Here is a 9,119-nt window from a genome sequence, read left to right as displayed (position 1 = left end):
GACTAATGAAGTTCAAAGAGGTTAGGTCATTGTCCAGCAACATACCAAGTTAGTAAGTGGCAGTAACAAAATTTAAACACAGAATGTCTTATTCAAAAGCTGGTATTTTAACTCTTTTTTCATAATGTTTCCTTTGGAGAGTGAATATTTCCTTTGGAGAGTTTTAGGAGCAAACCAGAGGAGAAAGGGCAGAGGTAGCTTCAAGAATACTGTTCCTATTGTTTAGTCACTAAGTCGTGTCCACTTTTTTGTGACCCCGTGGACTGTAGCCCACCAGTTTCCTTTGTCCATGGTATTTCCCAAGCAAGAATACTGGAATGGGTTGCCATTTCCCTTCTCCAGGGTATATTCTTGACCCAGGGATTGAACCTCCGTCTCCTGGACTAGCAGGCAGATTCTTCTTTATGCCTGAGCCACCTGGGAAGCCCATAGCCTCAGAGATATAACATATATCAGTTGTTTTGCCTCTTGGGAAGAGCACCCTGATTTTCTTTTCAGTTAACACTCCTTCCTTGCTCTTAGGTCCACATACATCATATAGGATTTACCTCCTGGCTCTAGCTCTAGTAATAAACACGTGACCCAGAAATGGCCAATGAAAATACTTCATTCCCCTAACCACAGTGATTGGCTAAAATATGGACACATGACTCAAGTCAGGCTAATGAGGGTCATGCTCAGGACCATTTCTAGTAATACTGAAAAAGTAGAATACTTCTCCACCCTTTAATTCTACACTCCCAGGATCACTAGTGAAGAACCATGGAAGCAACAGGCATCACTGATGTTGGCAAAATCCTGTCTGATTATGAAATCAACATAGGAAAGCAGAGTGATGAAAAGAAAGAGACCAGTGAGTAATCAATCAGTTTTTAAGCTTCTGGATCCAGCCATACCTGAACTCTGCCAGAGCAGAGACTAATGATGTACAAAACTCAGTGTAAATTCCAGTTCCTATCCTCAAGGAGCTGCTTGTTGAACTTAGATCCCAAGGATATGTTAATCTTATATCAAACAAAAAATAAATTTAAAATATACTTATCTAATCAAGTATGTCTTTATGTATCTGCCTGTCTTTATTTACCTCCCTTTTTTCCTTACTCTTCTCATTATTCCTCCATTACCTTTCTGATCTACTGAAAATGACTAATAATTTTTTCTTGTCTGGAAATATGTTTCCTGTCTCAGTCTACAGAAAGACATGCATGTACAAAACCGCAAATATTTTAGCTGTGCAACATCTTTTCAAATGAAATCTCATCTGGAATTTCTGGATATAAAATTGTACCTCTTTGGTTTGAATGAGGCACAGATGACCCGAGGAGCACAGACGGACAACCCCTGCTATGACAACACTTTTATCTGACAGGTCCCTGATTTATAATAAATGATGGTGGATCTTGACAAAGTACCGAATAGAATTTTGATAAACCTAACAGTTTTTGAAAGCTCTGTCAAATCTTGTCAAACACTACAAAGATCCATCCAAATGACAATCTGCGCACTCTGCCAATATCATTATTTCTTTAAAACAAGCAGAAAATTCATTAAATTAAATGAAAAAAGAAAATGTAGAAATAGCTATCTTGTATCATTTCTTTTTGTTTTAACAAGTAGTTTATAAAACAGGAGTTAGAAATGGAACCAACAAGGTAATTTGACCAGGGAAACAGTTTCAAACAGATTATATTAGAAAATAGAGAAAGGAGTATCTTTGGAGAGTTCAAGTCTGTATTTTAAGTGCCTGTGGCTGCAGCAAACAACAGCAACTCTGAAACGAAAAATGAAAGAGAAAACAATTTTAAGCAGTAAATCAACAAAATCATCATCATCATTACCACCAGCACCAGCGTCATGATCATTATCACATTCATTACCATCATCAGTATCATCACGTTCACCATCCTCCTCATGATTACTCTCAACACAACCACCACCAGCATTATCACCATCTTCATTCCCATCTCTAGTGTTTTGACAACGGATCCTGTATTGGACACTATGCAAAGTGTGCCGTGTGTAACATCTTGTTTCATCTTTAGCATGGCCCTCTGAGGGAAGTATACCCATTTGAATGCAGAGTCCCAAAGAATAGCAAGGAAAGATAAGAATGCCTTCCTCAAAGCTGTGGTACATATACACAATGGAATATTACTCAGCCATTAAAAAGAATATACACTCGAATCAGTTCTAATGAGGTGGATGAAACTGGAGCCTATTATACAGAGTGAAGTAAGCCCGAAAGAAAAACACCAATACAGTATACTAACATATGGAATTTAGTAAGTTGGTAAAGATAACCCTGTATGTGAGACAGCAAAAGAGACACAGATGTATAGAACAGTCTTTTGGACTTTATGGGAGAGGGCGAGGGTGGGATGATATGGGAGAATGGCATTGAAGCATGTAAATTATCATATGTGAAACGAATCGCCAGTCCGGGTTCAATGCATGATATAGGGTGCTCGGGGCTGGTGCACTGGGATGACCCAGAGAGATGGGATGGGAAGGGAGGTGGGAGGGGGGTTCTGGAAGGGGAACACATGTACACCCATGGCAGATTCATGTCAATGTATGCCAAAACCAATACAATACTGTAAAGTAAAAAATAAATAAATAAATAAAAAATAAAAATTGAAAAAAAAAAAAGCAAGCCTTCCTCGGTGATCAATGCAAAGAAATAGAGGAAAACAATAGAATGGGAAAGACTAGAGATCTCTTTAAGAAAATTAGAGATACCAAGGGAATCTTATAGGCAAAGATGGGCACAATAAAGGACAGAAATGGTATGGACCTAACAGAAGCCAAAGATATTAAGAAGAAGTGGCAAGAATACACAGAAGAACTATACAAAAAAGATCTTCATGACCCTGATAATCACAATGGTGTGATCACCCACCTAGAGGCAGATATCCTGGAATGCGAAGTCAAGTGGGCCATAGGAAGCATCACTACAAACAAAGCTAGTGGAGGTGATGGAATTCAAATCCTAAAAGATGATGCTGTTAAAGTGCACTCTATATGCCAGCAAATTTGGAAAATTCAGCAATGGCCACAGGACTAGAAAAGGTTAACTTTCATTCCAATCCCAAAGAAGGGCAATGCCAAAGAATGTTCCAACTACCACACAATTGCATTCATCTCACATGCTAGCAAAGTAATGCTCAAAATTCTCCAAGCCAGGCTTCAACAGTACGTGAACCATGAACTTCCAGATGTTCGAGCTGGATTTAGAAAAGGCAGAAGAACTAGAGATCAAATTGACAACATCCGCTGGATCATAGAAAAAGCAAGAGAATTCCAGAAAAACATACACTTCTGCTTTAGTGATTATACCAAAGCCTTGACTGTGTAAACCACAACAAACTGTGGAAAATTCTTCAAGAGATGGGAATACCAGACCACCTGTCCTGCCTCCTGAGAAATCTGTATGCAGGTCAAGAAGCAACAGTTAGAACTGGACATGTAACAACAGACTGGTTCCAAATCGGGAAAGGAGTACGTCAAGGCTGTATATTGTCACCCTGCTTATTTAACTTATATGCTGAGAAAATCATGCGAAATGCCAAGCTGGATGAAGCACAAGATGGAATCAAGATTGCCGGGAGAAATATCAATAACCTCAGATATGCAGATGATACCACCATTAAGGCAGAAAGTGAAGAGGAAATAAAGAGCCTCTTGATGAATGTGAAAGAAGAGAGTGAAAAAGCTGGCTTAAAACTCAACATTCAAAAAATGAAGATCGTGGCATCTGATCCCATCACTTCATGGCAAATAGATGGAGAAACAATGGAAACAGTGACAGACTTTATTTTCTTGGGCTCCAAGATCACTGCAGATGGTGATAGCAGCCATGAAATTAAAAGACACTTGCTCCTTGGAAGAAAAGCTATGAGCAACCTACACAGCATATTAAAAAGCAGAAATGTTACTTTGTTGACAAAGCTATGGTTCTTTGACTGGCTTTGCTATGGTTTTTCCAGTTGTGTATAGATGTGAGAGTTGGACTATAAAGAAAACTGAGTGCTGAAGAATTGATGCTTTTGAACTGTGGTGTTGGAGAAGACTCTTGAGAGTCCCTTGGACTCCAAGGAGATCCAACCAGTCAATCCTAAAGGAAATCAGTCATGAATATTCATTGGAAGGACTGATGCTGAAGCTGAAACTCCAATACTTTGGCCACCTGATGCAAAGAACTGGCTCATTTGAAAAGACCCTAATGCTGGGAAAGATTAAAGGCAGGAAGAGAAGGGGACGACAGAGGATGAGATGGTTGGATGGCATCACCGACTCGATGGACATGAGTTTGAGCAAGCTTTGGGAGTTGGTGATGGACAGGAAAACCTGGCATGCTGCAGTCCAGAGGTCGCACAGAGTTGGACATGACTGAGTGGCTGAGCTGAACTGGGGGAAATACTGATACTGTCCCTAAGCAATCAAGTGACATAAAGTCATATAGCTGGTAAGTGGCAGAGCTAGAATCAGATCTCAAGTCAATCTGTCTCCCAAGTTCTTCAGTGCAACTGAAGGTTGTGAGAAAATATTGGAATGTGAGGAGCTCAAATATCCCAGCACAGACCCACAGCCGGTGGCTTCAGCACCCTCCCGTACTTTGGTCTCTCCCCTTTCTACTCACCAAAGAATAAGGACTATACATTAAATCTGCATAAGTCTGAGTCTATGACACCTTATTCCTGGCACTGTTTAGTTCAAAGACCTTGAAAGCAAAGATCATCTCCTTCATTTTCTCAGTAGTTCTGCGAGTTAAGGAGAGGCAAACTTTTTTACTGGATTATAGTTGCTTTACAATATTGTGTTACTTTCTGCTGTACAGCAGAATGAATCAGCCATACACATACATTTATACCTTCTTTTTTGGACTCTCTTCTCATTTAGGTCACCACAGCACACTGAGTCCCCTGTGTTGTACAGTTCAGTTCAGTTGCTCAGTTGTGTCCGACTCTTTGCGACCCCATGAATTGCAGCACGCCAGGCCTCTCTGTCCATCACCAACTCCCGGAGTCTACCCAAACCCATGTCCATCGAGTCGGTGATGCCATCCAACCATCTCATCCTCTGTCGTCCCCTTCTCCTCCCGCCCTCAATCCTACCCAGCATTAGGGTCTTTTCCAATGAGTCAACCCTTCGCGTGAGGTGCCCAAAGTATTGGAGTTTCAGCTTCAACATCAGACCTTCCAATGAACACCCAGGATTGATCTCTTTTAGGGTGGATTGATTGGATCTCCTTGCAGTCCAAGGGACTTTCAAGAGTCTTCTCCAACACCACAGTTTAAAAGCATCAATTCTTCGGCGCTCAGCTTTCTTCACCGTCCAACTCTCACATCCATACATGAACACTGGAAAAACGACAGCCTTGACTAGATGGACTTTTGTTGGCAAAGTAATGTCTCTGCTTTTAAATATGCTATCTAGGTTGGCCATAACCTTCCTTCCAAGGAGTAAGCGTCTTTTAATTTCATGGCTGCAATCACCATCAGCAGTGATTTTGGAGCCCCAAAAAATAAAGTCTGACACAGTTTCCACTGTTTCCCCATCTATTTCCCATGAAGTGATGGGACCAGATGCCATGATCTTAGTTTTCTGAACGTTGAGCTTTAAGCCAAGTTTTTCACTCTCCTCTTTCACCTTCATCAAGAGGCTCTTTAGTTCCTCTTCACTTTCTGCCATAAGGGTGGTGTCATCCGCATATCTGAAGTTATTGATATTTCTCCCGGCAATCTTGATTCCAGCTTGTGTTTCTTCCAGCCCAGCGTTTCTCATGATGTACTCTGCATAGAAGTTAAATAAGCAGGGTGACAATATACAGCCTTGACGTACTCCTTTTCCTATTTGGAACCAGTCTGTTGTTCCATGTCCAGTTCTAACTGTTGCTTCCTGACCTGCATACAGGTTTCTCAAGAGACAGGTCAGATGGTCTGGTATTCCCATCTCTTGAAGAATTTTCCACAGTTTATTGTGATCCACACAGTCAAAGGCTTTGGCATAGTCAATAAAGCAGAAATAGATATTTTTCTGGAACTCTCTTGCTTTTTCGATGATCCAGCGGATATTGGCAATTTGATCTCTGGTTCCTCTGCCTTTTCTAAAACCAGCTTGAACATCTGCAAGTTCACGGTTCACGTATTGCTGAAGCCTGGCTTGGAGAATTTTGAGCATTACTTTACTAGCATGTGAGATGAGTGCAATTGTGCGGTAGTTTGAGCATTCTTTGGCATTGCCTTTCTTTGGGATTGGAACGAAGACTGACCTCTTCCAGTCCTGTGGCCACTGCTGAGTTTTCCAGACTTGCTGGCATATCGAGTGCAGCACTTTCACAGCATCACCTTTGAGGATTTGAAATAGCTCAACTGGAATTCCATCACCTCCACTAGCTTTGTTCGTAGTGATGCTTTCTAAGGCCCACTTGACTTCACATTCCAGGATGTCTGGCTCTAGGTGAGTGATCACACCATCATGATTATCTGGGTCGTGAAGATCTTTTTTGTACAGTTCTTCTGTGTATTCTTGCCACCTCTTCTTAATATCTTCTACTTCTGTTAGGTCCATACCATTTCTGTCCTTTATCAAGCCCATCTTTGCATGAAATGTTCCTTTGGTATCTCTAATTTTCTTGAAGAGATCTCTAGTCTTTCCCAATCTGTTGTTTTCCTCTATTTCTTTGCACTGATTGTTGAGGAAGGCTTTCTTATCTCTCCTTGCTATTCTTTGGAACTCTGCATTCAGAAGGGAATATCTTTCCTTTTCTCCTTTGCTTTTCACTATGTTGTACACTCGGTTCTTATTAGTTATCTCTTTTATTCATGGTACTATATGTATGTCAATCCCAAGCTCCCAATTAGTCCCATCCTCATCTTCCCCCCTTGGTATCCATACATTTGTTCTCTATGTCTGTGTCTCTATTTCTGCTTTGCAAATAAGTTCTTCTATACCTTTTTTATATATTTCACATATATGCATTAATATCTGGTATTTGTTTTTCTGTTTCTGACTTACTTCACTCTACAGGACAGACTCTAGGTTCATGCACATCTCTGCAACTGGCACAATTTCTTTCTGTTTTATGGCTGAGCAATATTCCATTGTATATATGTACCACATCTTCTTTATCTATTCCTCTGTTGATGGACATTTAGGTTGCTTCCATGTCCTGCTACTATAAACAGTGCTGCAGTGAACAATGGGGTATGTGTGTCTTTTTGAATTATGGTTTTCTCCTGGTATATGCCCAGTAGTGAGACTGCTGGATCATATGATAGCTCTATTTTTAGTTTTTTAAGGAACCTCCATACGTTCTCCATAGTGGCTGTATCAATCTACATTTCCACCAAGAGTTTAAGAGAATTCCCTTTTCTTCACACCCAGGATAGGGAGATTTTTGAACTAATAGAAATAGACAGTAGAATGGTGGCTGCCAGGGGCTGAGGGTGGGGGAAATGGGGAGATGTTGGGGAAAGGGTTAAAATCTCCAGTTAAAAGATGAATAAGTTCTGGGGATCTAATGTTCAGCATGGTGATGATAGCTAACAAAACTGTATTATATACTTGAAAGTTCCTAAGAGAGTAGATCTTAAATGTAATCATCACACATACTCACACACACAAAAGGTAACTATGTGAGGTGATGGAGGAGTTAACTAACCTTATTATGTCAGTCATTTAATAATATATACATATATCAAATGATCAAGTCCTATACCTTAAACTTACACAACGTTACATGTCAATTATAGCCCAATAAAACCAAAGGAAAAAAAGGAGAGGTAGGTTTTACTATTACTTACATCTATCCTAAAGAAGAAACTACAGACCCAAAAGATTGTGAAATTTTCCAGGGTTATACTAGGAATCCTTACTAGTAACAGTAATCTCTCTGTAATAAGCCACTGGATTTCATACTAGAAAGGACCTTGGGCCTGAACCCTGATCTTTCCAGCTTCCAATTTTTGTAATCTGGGTCTAAAGGGTGCCTTAAGAACATGATCATAATAGCTAAATTTGTTTAGCTTTTAAAAGGTGCTTTACATATATCACTTATATCTCATAGCAACCCTTTGTAGTAGGTACTATTATTTCCCCCATATTAGAAAAAAGGAAATAGAGGTTTAGAAAGGTTTGGAATTTGCTCAAGATGACAAACCCAGGCAGAGGCAAAGTCAACGTTTAGAATTCAATCCATCCTACTTCCAATCCATTTTTAACCTGGTACAAATCAGCATGTCCAATGTACAAAGGGATTGTGTTCTAATTTGTTTGTTTAGAATTGGTACCTGTTTTCTCACAGAAACAATTTCCAAAGGGTAGGGCTCCCAGATCAACCCCCAGAGGCTTATTTATGCCTTGATGTTGTTCAGTTTTATCTATTTGCAGGAAAAATTGCAGGAACAAGATGTTTCAATGGTGGTAATGAAAGTAAATACAAAAGTAAACGCAATGAATGAAGAATGTTTTTTAAATCTTAAATATCTGTCTTGGGGAACGCAAAAATGACGAGATGAGGTAAAGGAGGTGAGTGAAAAGTTTTGTTAAGATTATGAACATTTCTCCCAACCAGTTTCAAGCACTTTAGAGGTAATTACTTGCTGGCTGTTTGTTGTGAATTTCCCATTCCTTGGTCCTGATGTGCCAGCAACATTCATTGTATGAGTATCAAAACAGATAAAAAGTACTTTTTTTAGTTTTGCACCAAACAAAGAGGTGTTTGATATAAAATAAAATGCATGAACTTTGGAACCATACAGACAAGGATTAAAAATCAAAGCTCTGCCAAACAGAGAAGCAATTAAGAAATCTCAGTTCCACTTTAGCAGGGCTTAAGTGAGTTTGTAAGTGAAAACCATTAACTTTTGGAGTTTCTGGTCATTTCTCTAAAGAGAATAGGATATGAAATTTTGGACATTATATATATTATGTAGTTTGAGTAATTGGGTGGCTAAGTAAAAAGGCTGAAATTAAAGACAGGCGAAAATTTATTATGAGAAACCAAAAAAAAGAAATCTAAATGAGCAGAAATTAGCATGTAAAAAGCATCAACTCTGATTCCAGCCTTGAAAGAAATCAGTCTATGAACAAAATGGTACTACTAATGAATGCGAAAA

The 9,119-nt window shown here is 39.5% G+C and overlaps 1 protein-coding gene across 2 annotated transcripts in view; it reads right to left on the bottom strand.

Annotated features, from left to right (window-relative positions):
* Positions 1-1,671: 1,671 nt before the first annotated feature.
* The window catches only part of LOC145547051 (uncharacterized), a 33,853-nt gene continuing 26,405 nt past the window's right edge, over positions 1,672-9,119 (bottom strand). For both annotated transcript variants that reach the window (XR_014083505.1, XM_081595676.1), the window contains exon 3: positions 1,672-1,771. The gene's annotated coding sequence lies outside the window, so the exon portion shown is untranslated. The remainder of the gene's footprint in view (positions 1,772-9,119) is intronic.

The sequence above is a fragment of the Giraffa tippelskirchi genome, chromosome 4, assembly GCF_054371585.1.
Source record: "Giraffa tippelskirchi isolate mGirTip1 chromosome 4, T2T-mGirTip1v1.2.pri, whole genome shotgun sequence".
In the NCBI taxonomy this organism is placed as follows: domain Eukaryota; kingdom Metazoa; phylum Chordata; class Mammalia; order Artiodactyla; family Giraffidae; genus Giraffa; species Giraffa tippelskirchi.
The sequence above is the reverse complement of the archived record's forward strand: the minus strand, read 5'-3'. Positions and strand labels throughout refer to the sequence as shown.